General features: G+C 45.1%; 1 protein-coding gene across 1 annotated transcript in view; it reads left to right on the top strand.

Annotated features, from left to right (window-relative positions):
• Window positions 1-16,195, top strand: part of MFAP5 (microfibril associated protein 5) — a 215,524-nt gene that overhangs the window by 120,739 nt on the left and 78,590 nt on the right. The gene's annotated exons all lie outside the window — the stretch shown is intronic.

Raw genomic sequence — 16,195 nt, 5'->3', positions numbered from 1 at the left:
TTCTGCATGTCGCAGCCACAGCTTTCAGACAACCTGGTAACCCCACGGCTACAGTGTCAAGTGTCGATGAGAAGTATGCAATAGGCCTTCTCAATTGCCCATGTTTCTGGATTAACACTGAAAGTGCACATCCATTTCTCTCACTGCAGTACAATTCAAATTCTTTTTCATAGTCAGGCATACCCAAAGCTGGGGCCTCACACATTTTAGTTTTGAGCTCTTCAAATGCTGCCAATTGTTCTGCATCCAGATCTAACGGATCTGTCATTTCGCTTTTTGTCAATTTAATCAATGGCCTTGCTATCAGGGAAAAATTAATTATCCACTGATGACAATATCCCACCATACCCAGGAACATTCTCACTTCTCTCTGGGTTTTCGGAGCTTTCATTTCTCTGATTATTCTGATCCTGTCAGTAGTCACTTTTCTCAGACCTTTTTCAATATTATGTCCAAGATAATGAACCTCTTTCTTGCAAAATTGCAATTTGGCTGGAGATACCTTTAACCCTCCATCTGCCAGATGATTCAGTAAAGCTATGGTATCCACTTCACAAGCTTCACGTGTCTTTGATGCCACAAGTAGGTCATCAATATATTGTACTAGCACTGAGCTCTCAGGCATAATCAAACTTTCCAACGATTTTTTCAATAACTGATTGAATATCGAAGGACTTTCCGTATACCCCTGTGGGATTCGACACCATGCTAAGATACGCTGGCCAAACCTAAATGCAAAAATCGGCTGGCTGTCATGATGCAATGGAATTGAAAAGAACGCATGACACAAATCAATCACTGTATACCACTCAGCATCATGTGGAATTTGATACAGAATCACTGATGGATTTGGCACAATGGGACAACATGCCACTACAATTTGATTAATTTTTCTCAGGTCTTGCACAATCCTGAACTTGCCATTGGGCTTTTTCAGTCCCATTATCGGTGAATTACACGGACTACTCAGTAGTTCTCTCAGAACTCCCTGCTGAATCATTTTCTCAATTATAGGAGTTATCCCTTCAATTATTTCTGGTGTCATTTTGTACTGAGGAATGTTAGGATATGTAATTCCCTCTTTCACTGCAATTTTCACTGGATCTACATTATTCATGTGGTGGTAGACATTGAGGCGTTGGCGATCACCCTTACCTGGTGGTGAAGTCTGCCAGGTCACATGGAGACACGTTGCTGACCTGTGTGAGAAGACCACCTGTAGCCCCTTGGAGCACTGTGCACCAATGTAGGGAGGTCTGCATCGCATACTACACGCCACCGCTACACCGTGGTGCATGGAGTAGATTACCAATGATTGGCCGCGCCTCTCTGCATCATAGGCCGTAGGACATTGCGCTGGCCGGACGCTGTGGAGGGTGAGGCCCCTGAGCTGCACCGAACTTGTGTGGCGGGAGTGTTGCAACTTCACGCCTAAGGGGGCCCTGTTGCATCACCTGCATCCAGAGGTTCCCCAGCGGACTTGGCGGCGACTGCTGTATCCTGGCTTGTGAAATCCCGCGTGGCTGAGGCTCCTGTTGGCTGAGTCACAGATATGAGGGGAGTGCAGCGGATTGCGCCACGGTGTCAATGTCCAGTTGAGGAGAAGGTGGGACGCGTAGCAGAGGAGGCCTGGGGGTTGAGTCGGGCCCAGGCCTAACACCTGTGGGTGAGGCACCCCCAGTGGCTGCTCATCCGCTATGGCAGACGAGCGTCGTGCCACTGCTTTCAAGCAGTGCAAGAAGAGGAAACATAACATGATGATAACTTTCTGATGTACTCATGCTATGTTTCCTTTGTGGGCGGGAGGGTGGTTGGGGCTGCTCTCCCACGGAGCAGGGCAGGAGCAGAGTGGTATGCCCACTCAAGTGTGCAATGACTTGTCGACCCTCTCAGGCCACCCAAAGCAGCTATGCGCACATCCCTGTTCGCAATGAAGACTTACAGCCTGCCTGCAGTCCTTTCCCGCGTTTCCCTACTCCCTGCTACCCAGTCCCCCATGCAGCACTACATAATGGCAGCCACTGTGAGGCCATGCGCAGCGGGCATGCCATTGGTGTGCCAAAGGCAAGCCCTTCGCAGCCGTCCGCCCCTGGACCGCCCCTAGCACCAAGGACCCTTCCTCTCGGACACTCCACCGCTACGATGCCAGCACCCTCCTCGCCATCAACCCTGGACGTCACATCGCATGCAATCTAGCAACACTGTAGAATTCTCTTGCACCCTACATGCCCACCTTCTGCCACATCAGTACACCAGTGCCTCCTGCCTCCCAGCCGACCAACAGCGCAGCCGACCGGCTCAACTGCATCCTCCTCAACGTGCGGTCCCTTGACAAACACGCAACAGAAATCTTGGACCTCCTCGACTCCACCTCTTCAGACATCACCTTCTTCACAGAAACCTGTACCAACCTCTGCTCCGGTCATCGCCATCACCATCCACGACGGCTACAAATTCACCTGCACAGACCACCCCGAGCGGCCAGGAAGAGGCTTTGCCATGGTCTGAAAAAGGCACACTTGGACTGACCACGCACTCTAACGACCTGACCATGGAACACCTCCACTTCCAGATCTGGGCCAACCCCAACACCACCAACCGCGGAACCCTCATCTACAGGCTCCCTGGGCCATGAACCCCCATTCACCGATGCCATTGTAAACCTCATTGCACCCAAGGCTCTCCCATCCACCGCCTACATCCTACTCAGAGACCTCAAGTTCCACCTGGACAACCCCACTGACCAGAACACCACCCCCCTCCTGGCGAACCTCGCCAACATCGGTCTCAAGCAACTAGTTACCACACCAACCCACATAGCCTGACACATGCTCGAGCCCGTCTTCTCCACCAGCGGGATCTTCAACTACAGCCACACCACACGACTCTCCTGTGCCGGCCATCATTGTTTACATCACCCCTTCACCACGCCCACCGTACACCATCGGCATCATTGCCCTCCTATAGTGAGTCAATCAAGGCCACCGAAGAACTTCCCATTAGCTCCCTCAGCACCACCACTCCACCAATGTTAACAGACTCCAACACCTCAGCGCGTGACCTCCACCGATGGATATTTAACTGCGCCAACACCCTGGCACCCCTCAAGAAAAGAAGTAGGCCAACTGGTTCACTCCCACCCTCCACTAGTCCAGCCCCAACTGCAGACGTCTTGGGAAGAGATGGAACCACAGCATCAATCAACTCCGCAACACAGTCACCCTTGCACCATGGCGCAAGGTTGTCTGTGTTGGCGCATGGCAGCCATTATGGGACAACTTAGGGGAAAAAGACAGGGGGGCTTATTCATGAGCCCCTTCTGACAGTTTCACCCTGTCGGTGCACCATTTTCTTGACGTAATTGCAGCGTGATTCTTGCACCACCTTGCGCCGTATTTGCACAGTGACCCATCTAGGCATGAGTGTGATCTTGTGAAGCCATGTGCCACATTATACCTGCATCATGTATGATGTATGCAGTGTGGGCGTTCCCATGCAACACAGCCTCATAGGAGTGGCACAGTGAAATCCATCAGATTTCACTGCAACAATTGTAGGACACCATTGCGGCAGTACCTCATGGCAGGCGTAAGGGTGATGCAGTGCCACAGGGATAGGCTGGCCCCATGCATTGCTGGGGTTGCATCATGCTTGTGACTCAACTGCAGCAATGTGTGACTTTTGCGCTGACAGATATGTCAGGATTCCAGTCAATAACTGCGACATAGAGCGCTGTTCAGTAAATACAGCACATCCATCGTGTCGCAAGAAGGGTGTAGTGAAAAGTGTTGCAATGCTGTTTTGTCGCATTGATGCAACACTTTTCATGAATGAGGTCCAGGAAGGCGCCCTATCTTATTGATGGTCTGCATTCCTGCCCTGTAGTTTTGTCGGAGGGCAGCGCAGCAAGATGCCTTGCAGCTATGTCCAGCACCAAAATCTTCAGAAAGGAGGCCCCAAGTGTTTGTACCATTTTTAAGACCGGCAATTTTCTGGTCTTAAAAAACTGCCTCTAACTGGAGTTAGCGGCAGTTTTTTGGTTTTTCACCATACAAAGAATTCCTTGTAAATATCACAAAGTGGGGTTAGCAGCAGTTTCTGCATGGGAACACTTACCTTGCATCTCATTTTTGTTAAGTCCCACTAACAGAACCAGTGATCCGAAAAACTGCCGGAAAACTGCTGCTAACTGCGGTTAGGGGCAACTTGTAAATACGACTATTAACCCCTTCAGTGCCCGCCCCTTTCCCCGCTCTGTGCTGGCCGTTTCATTAGCGGGCGGGGTTTGTGACGAGCTGGTCTCGTCATGGGCACAGCGCAACCGCGGCCCATGACGAGACCAGCTCGTCACGGGCATTGAAGAGGTTAAAAACAGCCACCGTAACGGCAAAAAATTGACGCTACGTGGCATTAACTCCTTATACATATGCCCCTATGTGCCTTAACTGCCTTCAAGGTCCTCCTTGCGCTCCAGCAGGCAGGTGCTACACATTTGCCTGCATTCTGCTATTTTTTCTGTCCGGGGCAGGTGGAAGCGAAATGGCGGTATTGCACAAATTTGTGCGTGCGCTTACCTTGGTTTGGAAAAAAAAGGATTGCTCTTACCTTCTTTTGAAGGTACCTCAGTCCTTAAAGTTCTGTGTAATGAAAATACTCTTGACTCTGAAATAAAATGTGTCCTTGCTGGGCCCGGTTTTAAAATCACTCCACCATCTTTTTCAAAGAAAAGACATTGCCTTTCTGTCCCTCCTGCACACCTGCTCATGACCAGAGCCACAACGTGGATGCCCTGGTTTGTATTCATTGCTTTCACCAAGGGCACCTCTTTTCCACATATACCTGTTTACTCCAGTAGTGTTTCTTTTGTATTATTTCAGGGGGAAGAGTTAGAAGAAAATCTTTCCAGTTCCCATTTAACGTGGTTCTACAAATGTCTGCAATATTATTTTGTCTGGCTTCCGGACACTTAGGCCCTAATTACGGGTGGGTTCTTAATTCCGATGGCGCTGGTAACAGTACTCACTGGCATCGGTCCTGATAATGAATGAGGAATTACTGCATGGAACTCTGCTCCACCTGATTCTTATTGAGGCAGAGCTTTAAGTGGGCCGGGTCCTGCCGGTGCTCATCACCGGCAGTTTTAAAAAGCAGGTGCTGAGACGGGTCCCTATCAGGCTCTCCGTCTTTGCCCTCACCATTAGGTGTAAACCAAATCTTAACTCTGCAGCAGTGCCAACCTTCACAGGTTTTTATTTATTATATACAACAGAGCCATAGTTGTTGCCTATATATCTTATGCAACTAATAACCACGTACAAAGCCAATAGTCCTGGCTTGTTGTAGCTGTAATGTTACTTATTGAATTATATGTCTGGATGCAATGACGGAGGCAGCAAAAAACCAATGTGGTGGCACACTATGCTAACACAGATTTTTAGGGTAGGTGTTTTTAAGCCACGCCCTTAATTATGTCGACCACGCCCCTTTGAGAGACCCCTCCCCCCAGTTCTTTTCATTCCACTTAAAACCCTGTATGAAGGCAATATTGCCACACCTCTTTTTTTCCTGGGTGTTGGAACACCGGAACTGGTTTTACCGAGTGGTAATTCTGCCCGAATAAATTGCAGGTGGACTTTTTCGCTCTTTTTTCTGGTGGGGGAAGCACACAGGGGCATATCAGCAAATTATCACCGCTTTAGCGTCCGTTTTCGGATGAAAAGCGGCGATAATTTTATCGCCCTATCAGCATGGACACGCTAACGCGTAAATCCATGCCTTAGCGCCCATTTCCTGACCACCCAGCTTTGCATCTCTAATGAGATGCAAAGTGGGTGTTCCTCCCCAAAATAACTGGAGAAATGTCGCTAACCGACATTTCTCCAATTATCAAGGTGTACGCTAACCTGCAGAGCGATGAGAAAAGTAGCGCTACCCGCGGTTATTGCCACTTTCCTTACGCCTGCTTTTATTCTGATTTAGCCATGTAATCCAATGGGAGGTGGATTTCATGGCTAAATCCACCCTGCCCTATCAGCAAGGTATCGCCGGTCGCAGTGCGATTATCGCTGGATTGCCAGCGATAATCGCACTGTTTTGTGGCTAACGCATGGATTTGTATCGCTTGGGAGATAAGCGTTGCTGATAGCACGCTACCTCCGTGATAAAATCCAGCATTAGCTTGCGATAATTATCCTTGCGCTAAGAGCGCTGAGCGATAATTATCGCAGGCCCTTGCTGATATGCCCCACAAGGCTTCTGCGGGCCAGAACGTTCCCTCCCTACTCGTCACACTCTCCTCCATCCAATTCCACCACACAGTGGCATAACAAAACTTGAGGGGGCCCTACTGCAAAGTACATGGAGGGCCTCCCCCTGGAACCCAGAAATGTGCTCTGAGGCCAGGGGCCCACCAACCATACACAGTGCCGGAGGGGGTTCCCTGGAGCACCGGGGGCTGCAGGGGGCTAATGTTGTGCCAATGCCACCACACAAATAAACTGCAGCCACGTGCTGACAGCAAGAGATAAATATACGTATTTAAACCCACAGAACTGGAAAATCTGTGGACTTAACTAGTAATTGTATGAAACTGGTGTGGTGTTACAGCACGTTAATGTACATTTCATATGTGGATTGATCACCCTGCCAGTACCGTGCAATTTGTAATCAGGCCCGCCACTGGGATTATGAGATTATGAGATCCACAGTGCTTCCGGAATCTGTTTAGTGTCACACAGAGATTTGGGCTGGTGAAAGCAGCTGAAATCTTTGTGTGAAAATCTGGGGGAAAATGAGGAATTACTTGGAGAATTGGACCCAGAATTGCAGTTTTCCCCAGTAATTACTCAATCCCCAGTAATTACTCAATCGTAAAGGGGACCAGTTGGATCCAATTTGTAATGGGCTATATTTTCCTCACCCCCGGAGATACAGATGCCCCTGTTGTCTGTAATGGCGAAGCTGGGGGAAATCCGAAAACTCAGCGGGTTGGGAAAATCGGGGACATTTTCCAGCCCATTCATAATGAGAGCCTTAGATGCCCATTAATAAAAACACATCTGGACAGTGTTTTTATGTGTCACATGACCTCAATGCACAACGGCCAGTGAAGCAGGACCCTGATGCACTGGGATATAAAGTGATGTGCTGGAATTTGGTGTCAGGTGTTTTGTTTCCTTAATCTGGATTTTAGGGATCAAGTGGTTACACTGGCACCACGTTTGCAAAACTTTTGCTTTCTATGGAAGCCACATTTTTAGGTCAAGCCTAGGTCGTGCATGCGCTGCTCTGCGAGGCATGCTGTATTTGAGTATGGACTTGAAGCTCCGCCCACTCTCTGCCCATATTTGTCATTGCCTTGTGTGGCTTCGTAAATGCTGGCTTCTGATTTGTTAATAGGCTTGTTAGTCCCTTCTTAGTACCGCCTTGTCTTCATTTGTAACCTCCCATGAGGACTGGCCCTTTTACTACTGTTGTTACATGGTATGTCTTATATAGTCTGTAAGCACTATTTTCTTTAATGAGTTTCTCCTACTGCAGGCAGGACATACTTTCCTGCACCATTCAGCACGCCATGAGCGCTTTCCCTTTCCAAGCAGCCCGGGACAATGACGCCGCTTCTTTGAAATAAAATTGGTCTTGCATTTACAAGAGTTTGAGCTATTGGTATTGTAAATGACAATGCCCTTTATGTGTTAATTATCCAAACAGATAAATAAAAGGCAAGTCTTATTGCATTGCAAATGCTTATTTGTAGTATTTTTGCGTGCGCCTCCGTGCGATCTACATGCATTCAGCCTGGGCTTGGCTTGCTTGTTAACAAATCAGTGCAGGCATCCACACAGGGGTCACAGGAGAGAGCAAAGAAGGCGTCGACACCTGCACAGAGGTCACAGGAGAGCGCAGGGGAAACACAGACACACAAACAGATCATTAGAGTGCAAAGAAGGCGTAGACACCCGGACAGAGGTCTCAGGAGTGCGCATGGGACACACAGACACACAAGCGGATCAGTGGGAGAGCAAAGAAGGTGTAGATACCCGGACAGATGTCACAGGAGAGCGCCAGACAGAGGTCACAGGAGAGCGCAGGGACGCACACACAAATTGATCATTAGAGAACAAGACAGCTGCACAGAGGTAACAAGAGAAATAGATCACAGGATAGAGCAAGAAAGGAAGAGACCTACACCTACACACACACACACACACACACACACACACACACACACCCACCCACCCACCCACACACACACACACACGCACACACACCCATACACACACACACACACACACACACACACACACACACACACACACACACACAGAGGGATCATTAGAGAGCATGGGAGGTGAAGACACCAGCATAGACATCACAGGATACAGCCAGAGAGGCAGAGACTCCCAACCAAGGATCACAGAAAGATCAGCGGCGGAAGAGACACACAGGCACAGACAGCCATAAAGACACACACAAATAACAGTGGCTCCCATTAGCAAATCAGATAGCTAAACAAGCATTTCCACGCAATAGGGCTTGCATTTGCAAGAGTTTGAGCTATTGGCATTGTAAATGACAAAGCCTTTTATTTATGTGTTGTTTGTAACACAGATAAATAGAAGGCATTGTCATGCCATGCTGTATGTGTGTTGACGCATACCCGCATTACACCTTATATGTCATGACGGATACATATGCATGCATGATGATGCATGTGTGCATACACATCATTGCACTTTTTTCTTGATATTTTTTTGTTGCGCTGATGCTGAATAGGATTGGCTAAAAACATGGTCAAAAGCAATAGGTCTGCATAGGCTAAGCCAAAAGGCAAAACCTTTGTCAATGCTGTTTATTTACTACAGAGATCGGAGCCCTTCCTCCTCCAGGGCACCTCTGCCCTGAACAGAGAAAAGTCCTTGGGAGACAAAACCTTAAATAGTTTGTGCTGATGAAACACTTTTCAGAATTCGGATATTGATTACCGTAGTTCCCAGCCTTTGCTGCGAGAAATGGTAGCCAACATGTGCTGCTCAAACTACACAAACTGTTGTATCCAGTAAAGTTGCATTGAAAAAGATCACACAGTGAGTTTTATTCTAGGCTAAAACGAAAGCAGGTCAGGGTAGACATCCAATCACCCCTAATGAGGACTCAGCTCTGTTTCCTACCTGCATGGTCTTTTTTGTCCATCAGATTTATTTTGTGCTGTCGGCTTTAATCACTTTTCTAGTAATGTACATTTATAAAAAGTGCATTCAAATGATGTTATCAATTATCTGCCTTTGTGAAAAGACGATAGTTGACCAGATAAGTAGAAAACAGATAACGATAATCTGACAGACAGTGCTGCAGCAACCAGGACAAGTTCCAACTGTCGAAACCACCAAGGAACACCCAATGAATAAAGAATGCCATGTGCCCGAGAACACACAGAAGGTATACATGGCAAGAAACATGACATCACTACACATCTTTCCCATAAGAACACAAAATAAGCACAACATACTTCTGGCAATGATAAAATAGATTAAAAAAACACCAAACTAAAAGAATACAGGTCAAAAAGTATAAGGAAGAATTGAGCAACATGAAATGCGCTAATCCATAACTTCCTAGGCCAGCCAACTTCCGTCCTCCCCATGTCAAAGTAGGAGGACTTGCATAGCTCAGAAGATGGCCAGAAGACGCTCTGTTAGTTTCACCATCGGACACTAGACTAGAAGCAGCATGGTGTCATCAACTCTAGAACCCTGGTCATCTGGTTTATAAACACACAACTATTTCTACTTTTAGGAACACACCAAGAATCAACAACCTCCCTGCAGGTGAACAAGGAGCTATCCTCAGCAGCAAACCTTCTTTCATCTGTACCCAAATGTGGGACTTTGCATAACCTTTTGCAGATCCACCAACTGCTATCCGGGTGCAAACAGAGTTAAGACTAAGTTTAACCACCCGAAATGGCCCAAAAACATAGTTTCACCCTTAAGTGTGTGACAAGGAGGCTTACCTTTGACTAAATCAACAATGCTGAAACTAGGCTTGACTCAAGACTTACATGAATCATGATAAATCATGTTCTTGTCTTGCTTTGGCTAATATTATGGCTTACTATTTAATTACACACACCACTGTGCAATATCCTTTGACTATACGCACACCTTTTTCGCATCCAAACTGGACATAATGTCAAGCAGGGTAGCCTTTCCTTTAAGAGATTAAATGGTGGCTCCTGCTTCATAGAATGTGGTATCACTCTGTAAGCCCAAGTCATGGTTTGCAGGGCATAGTGTTCGTCAGAATTATTGGCTAACACCCATTGGATGTAATCCATAAATATGCAATTTGTTCTCTCAGTTTGACCATTGGCCTGAGGATGGTATAGGAAAGTTCTTTTGTGCTTAGTCCTAGTGGTACTCAACTAGACTATCATACTGGAAAAATAAATGATACACCATTGTCTGTAATTAACACAGCTGGAAAATCTTCTCTCATGCATGTGTCTTTTCAGGAAGATCACAATATTCTCAGTAGTAGGTTTTTCAACAAAGCACCGCTCAAGCCATTTAGAGTAGAAATCTCTGACAGATAATGGTACTGATTTTTAAATGTGTGGAAAGGCCCCATTCTCTTCACCATCCACAGCATCTAGCGCCAACACCGGCACCATTGCACCATGATGCAAGGGTGCCTGTGTTACAATCCTGGGAGGCATATTTCTCTTTCTATGTGTGCTGCATAATGCAGCGCAAATAGAAAGAGGAATAGAGAAGGAGAAATAGAGATATTTTTGCTCATTACGCCTCCATTGGGAAGGCATAAGATTTTGGCGTATTTCCAGGTTTACAAGTTCTTCAAAATCTGGGGATGCGTCAAAATCAATGGAAGTTGCATGGGAACACACACGCATACCCATGAAATGCTTTTCCAGGGCAGAGTCTTGGAACACAGCGATTTGTGCTGTGGTGCGTTACTTCAGATGTATAAAGCCACTCAGAGACACGCAAAGTGGCTATATAAATCTGACTTTGAGGTTTGCGTCACGCATGTACCACTTTGCGTAGTGCAAACGTGATGCAAGCCTCTCATAAATATGCCTATTTGTCTACTTATCCACAGCAAGAATGTTTGCAAGGGTTTGCAATCAGTTATTAGAATGAAACAAGTACCCCATATAAATCGTTGAAAACCAATGGCCCAGGAGCAGGCTAAAGTCTCCTTTTGGATAACTGAATAATTATATCCTGCAGGTCTTAGAGTCTGGGATACGAATGCAATTGTTCTTTTGATGCTCCTGTCTATTTGGGTAAGCAACACCCCCTACACCATACTGATTGGTATCAGCCATTAGAACACACTGTAACAAGCGATTAAAACACTACAGAGACCTAACTTTAGTGTTTTGGAGGCAGTGATGACCAGGAGCGGCCGGCATGGCTCGCAGGTGGGGGGTGAGCGGGCGTGGGTGTCGCAAGGGGGGATCGCAAGGGAGTGTCGCGGGGGAGTGTTGCGGTTGGAATAAAAAACAAAATCTTAAACCTACCTTTAGGCTGGGTCCCGCGTCTCTGCTCCTGCTCTCCTGTCTCTGACTCCAGGCACAGGAAGGAGGCAGCCAGGCTCCCTCTCCTAAGCCAATCACAACGCTGCAATGCAGTGTTGTGATTGGTCTGAGCGCTGTGACATGGCGCTCAGCCAGGGGCTGGAGGGGTGGGCATGTTCTCCATGCAGGCTGTAATGCAGCCTGCATGGAGAACAGGGAAGTGTGCATGACAGTTTTGGGCTGCCCAAGAGGGCCAACCAAACAATACTGCACAATTAGGAGTGGGCAAACCACTCCTCCCCTGCTGCCAGAGCAGAGCAGCACCACCCACCCGCCCGCCTACAACGCAGACTGACACCAACCATAAAATGATAATAACTAAGTTATTATCATTTTATGTTTCTAAAGTTGGCACTGCTGTGAAGCAGTGGGGCGATGCTCCTCCGCCTTAGCGGAGGAGCCGCCACTGGTGATGGCACTCTTCATTCTACTAGAATGTGCCATTCTTTTTCTGTAACTTTTTGAGTAAAAATTGCAAATACATTTGACATAGTATTCACAAGTGCTAAGAAAATACAAATGCTGTTCCTTGTTGGTGGGTGCTGGTGCACGTGTAATTGTTTCCACCATGGCTGGTTTTGGAGAAAAGCCCATTGACAGAGATGATGTGTCCAAGATATTCAGCATGATTTTTCCTAAACACACATATGCCCCTGCTTCAAGTCACACTCATGGGCCTCAGACTCTTGAGATCTTTTGTTAGTGCTTCATTGTGTTTCCTTCCATCACAACAATACACAAGGATATCCTATTGCAATGTGGGAAATCCTCTTATGTTGCTGAATAATCTTTTTGTAAGCCATTGAAAGAGGCATGCCTCTGAGGTAAGCCCAATATAAAATGGAAAGCTTCTTTTTATGTTGTGAAAGATGTATCCGCCTCTATCTGGTGATATGCACTTTTAAGGTTCAGCATACTGAACACCCATGCAAAGTGTACATCAACTCATTAATTTTAGGTAGTGGGTGACAGTCCACAAACTATTCTCCCGCATCCAAACACTGTGTTCATTGATTTGTGGAAAAATAACTCACATTTGTTTTGACAAACGTACCCTCTTTTAAAAACTACTTTAGATAGTCCCTCTTCGAGGCTACATTCTTCATAATCCATTGGACCTCCCATGCATGCGGGGCATCAATCATATACATTAAAGGCCGGTTCAGACGCAATCGCGGAACGTCTTATACAGCAGGAGCGCACTTGCTTCGATTCATAATCTTGACATTTGGGGCAATACGTGTTCGACTGTCTCTTCATTTTTGAGAGGATACATTGTACATATATGAGGTTCATATTACTCCGGACTTACTGATTATTGAGACACATTCTGTTTTAATATTTATTGACCAGCCGGGTTGGAATTACAACCGGCAGAGAGGGCTAAGAACATAGCACGGAGAAGCCATACAGCCCTGAAGAAGTCGTGGGGTCCTCCCCGAACTACGAAACACGTGTTGACTGGGCATTCGTTGGAGTGAAGAAAATATTAAAAAACAAGAAAACACATGAACTTGTACTCAATTTTGTGAATATTCCTTGTACTCAATGTCAAATTTGACTTGTATATTTGCGCGTGTGCATAGGATAAGATTCACTATACATTAAAGGCTCTCAGTTTCAGGAGGGAGGGGAGGCTGAACAAGGCAACGACGGGGAAGTTTATGCAGATGAAGAGGTCACATTCCATTTGGGCCAGCCACTGACAGCTAAGCCACAACAGCAACTCTGCCTCAAAATGTCTCTTAATGCCCTCAAAAGACATATCTTCTTTCACGTTACTGGTCAATCTTTCCATAGCCAATATGTCCCTCATTCTAGACATCCAATACACATTACAAAACTATCATCATATATTGACCATGCTGTTTCTTCCTTTCTTAGTTATACATATCCATAAAGCAATTCAGTTCACCATGTGCTTCCAAAACCGGAAGAACCTTAAAGCTAGTGGTTTCTTACTTTTAAAAACTTTAATTAACTGTGATGTTTTCCAACCACTTCGCTTTATCGGTTAATTATAGGACTACTCCCTAATGTAGTAATTATAGCAATTAAAAAATATGCAAATGGATTGAGAAGGAATATTTGTAAAACTAGCACCAAAAGAGTATGTCCCATAAACCTACTGACAGTATCAGCAGCCAACCAGAACTTGTTTTTCGGCCCAACGTCTTTCATCAATATGAAAGCAAGACACCACTCTAGGAAGTTGAAATAAAGAGCCACCACAACACCATAATATGGCCCCTGGAGCTGGTGATAACTGGTTTGACTGGAACAGAGTGATTGTCAGTGTCATGTGGAGACGCCTCATCCGCAAACAGGTACCTCACCCCATAAATATAATGGGCCCTATTCAAAAAAGGTACTTTTTACTCATGGCGAATTACATTACCCATGTGTAAATTTACTCATACATTTAGGTGTAAATCTACACTTTTGTTCTATTCACCAATTTCATGGGTAGATTTACACCTACGTGTAGAATTACATATCTCCAACTCCTGAAACCAGGGGTTGGAGACATCTAAGGGGCTTATTACGAGTCTGGCAGTCCATGGACCACCAGACTCATGGGGGCGTAGCGGTGGCCGTCTTCCAACCACTCTATTAGGACCAGGGGTCAGGCCTCCCTGGGACAACCACCAGGGATCAGAGTGGTGGAATGGCGGTCAAGAGTCCACAATATGCTTGGCGGGCACCTGCGGCCCCACCAAGCATATTGCGGGTTTCCTCACTGCCACACTTTTCATGGCAGTGCGACCACCATGAAAAGTGTGGTGGTGAGGAAGCAAAGGGGGCCTTACATGGCCCCCTGGTGCCTCACACCATGTGGATTTATCTGGGGGTGCACAACATTTGCCCCCCTGTGTGCATGCACACCAGTACCTGCATGGCATGGACTTCAGCAGTCCATACCGTGCAGGTACTGCCTTTGGCGTTCCCATTGCGGTACCAATTTCATAGGCTCCGCCCTGGAATCACCAGAGAAAGCTCCACCAGACAGGAGAAAACTCCTGATCTGACGGGCGGTTCCTACATGGGTTTGGCGGTGTGCGAGCGTGACTGTCACGCTCCTGTACCGCCAAACTCATAATAAGGCCCTAAAAGTACATTTATGAGTGTAAAGTCACTACTAGTAACATTTCACATTTATGTGAAGATCGCCACTATTGTGGTGGAAAACTCACTATGTGAAAGTTTATTAAAAGATTATTATTTTTTTAGAAAAATAATACAAATATTTTAATATACACTATAACTATATAATAATTAATATTTTTTATTTATGTACTGCGAACTAATAAAATAAAAAGCTAAAGCAAGCTAACCAATGAAATGTTTAATAATTATTTAATGATCTTAAATATAGGTTTTTAGTTTATAATGTTTCTTAAATAATAATAACATTTCCACACAGTGTAACACATTTTTATACGTATCATATTTTATTAAAAGATAACTGTTAAATTAATTTACATTTGTTTCATTTTTTTGAACAAACGTTCAAAGGTTTAACTTAATTCTAAATAAAGTTTATTATTAACATTTAAAAAAATAAAAATATTGTTTGATAATTATATATTTGATTTAACATTGAACAACATAGTTACATATAATTCTGAATTAGATGGATTTACAAATACTTTGGGCCCAGAGCTGCTTCTATCCACTCTACCAGCAACCCACCCTGGTTCCTACATGAAACCTCTAAAGATGATTTTTGGGGAGCAACTATTTCATGTATCAAATATTCAAAGCATTAAATACTTCTTTCCCTTTGCTTATCTCATTAAAATGTATTATTCTCTCCCACAAGAATCAATATCTACTTTTGATCTTGAATTAATCCTTTCATGTCACTTCAACAAGACAAGTAAATGCATTAAAATTACACCACATTTCTGAACTCAAAGTATTTTCAAAAATTGCTCTAATAATATCTGTATCCTCAAACTCCTCGATCCTGTACAACAGAAGAGATTAAACATCAAGTCCATATGGCATATGAAAGAGATCTTTGCCAATGGTTTTTATTGTGACTGGGTTAAATGTTCATGAGGGTTCATGAGTTACAGCTATAGATCCTGGAATGCCTGAACCCACACCTGGGTGCCAAATCAAACTGCCTGAAAACTTCAAACACACAAAATTTGAAATTTTAAAGCTATGTTCAATTGAACACCTCAAAGAATAGGTACCCTCCCCTAAAGAATGTTGGACACGTTCTGTACCTCATCATTATAGTTATACTAACCGCGGTACAATTCTTTAAAAAACACCCTAAGTGCCAAAATGGCCAAATGATTACATGTACCACTTGTACTAGTAACCAACAAAACAGATGAATTAATGAATTGATTGCTCATTTTAATCGGTTACCAGATCCACTCCTGAACAATGATCACTATATAGTCAGGATAAGTTAGATCCCCAAGCTATTACCAGCTTTAAAAGTTTCTTTAGTTTTATTAGAGGCACAAGTGTTAACCATTAACCCAGGTGAAATTAGCATATGTTTTGATTCTCTGGCTTGTTTCAAATTGCCTTCGTTTTTGCTTCATGTGTAATGTTTTACTTTGTATATTT

This window comes from Triturus cristatus, chromosome 7 (genome assembly GCF_964204655.1).
Source record: "Triturus cristatus chromosome 7, aTriCri1.1, whole genome shotgun sequence".
Lineage (NCBI taxonomy): Eukaryota > Metazoa > Chordata > Amphibia > Caudata > Salamandridae > Triturus > Triturus cristatus.
This window is presented reverse-complemented; position numbering and strand designations above follow the sequence as displayed.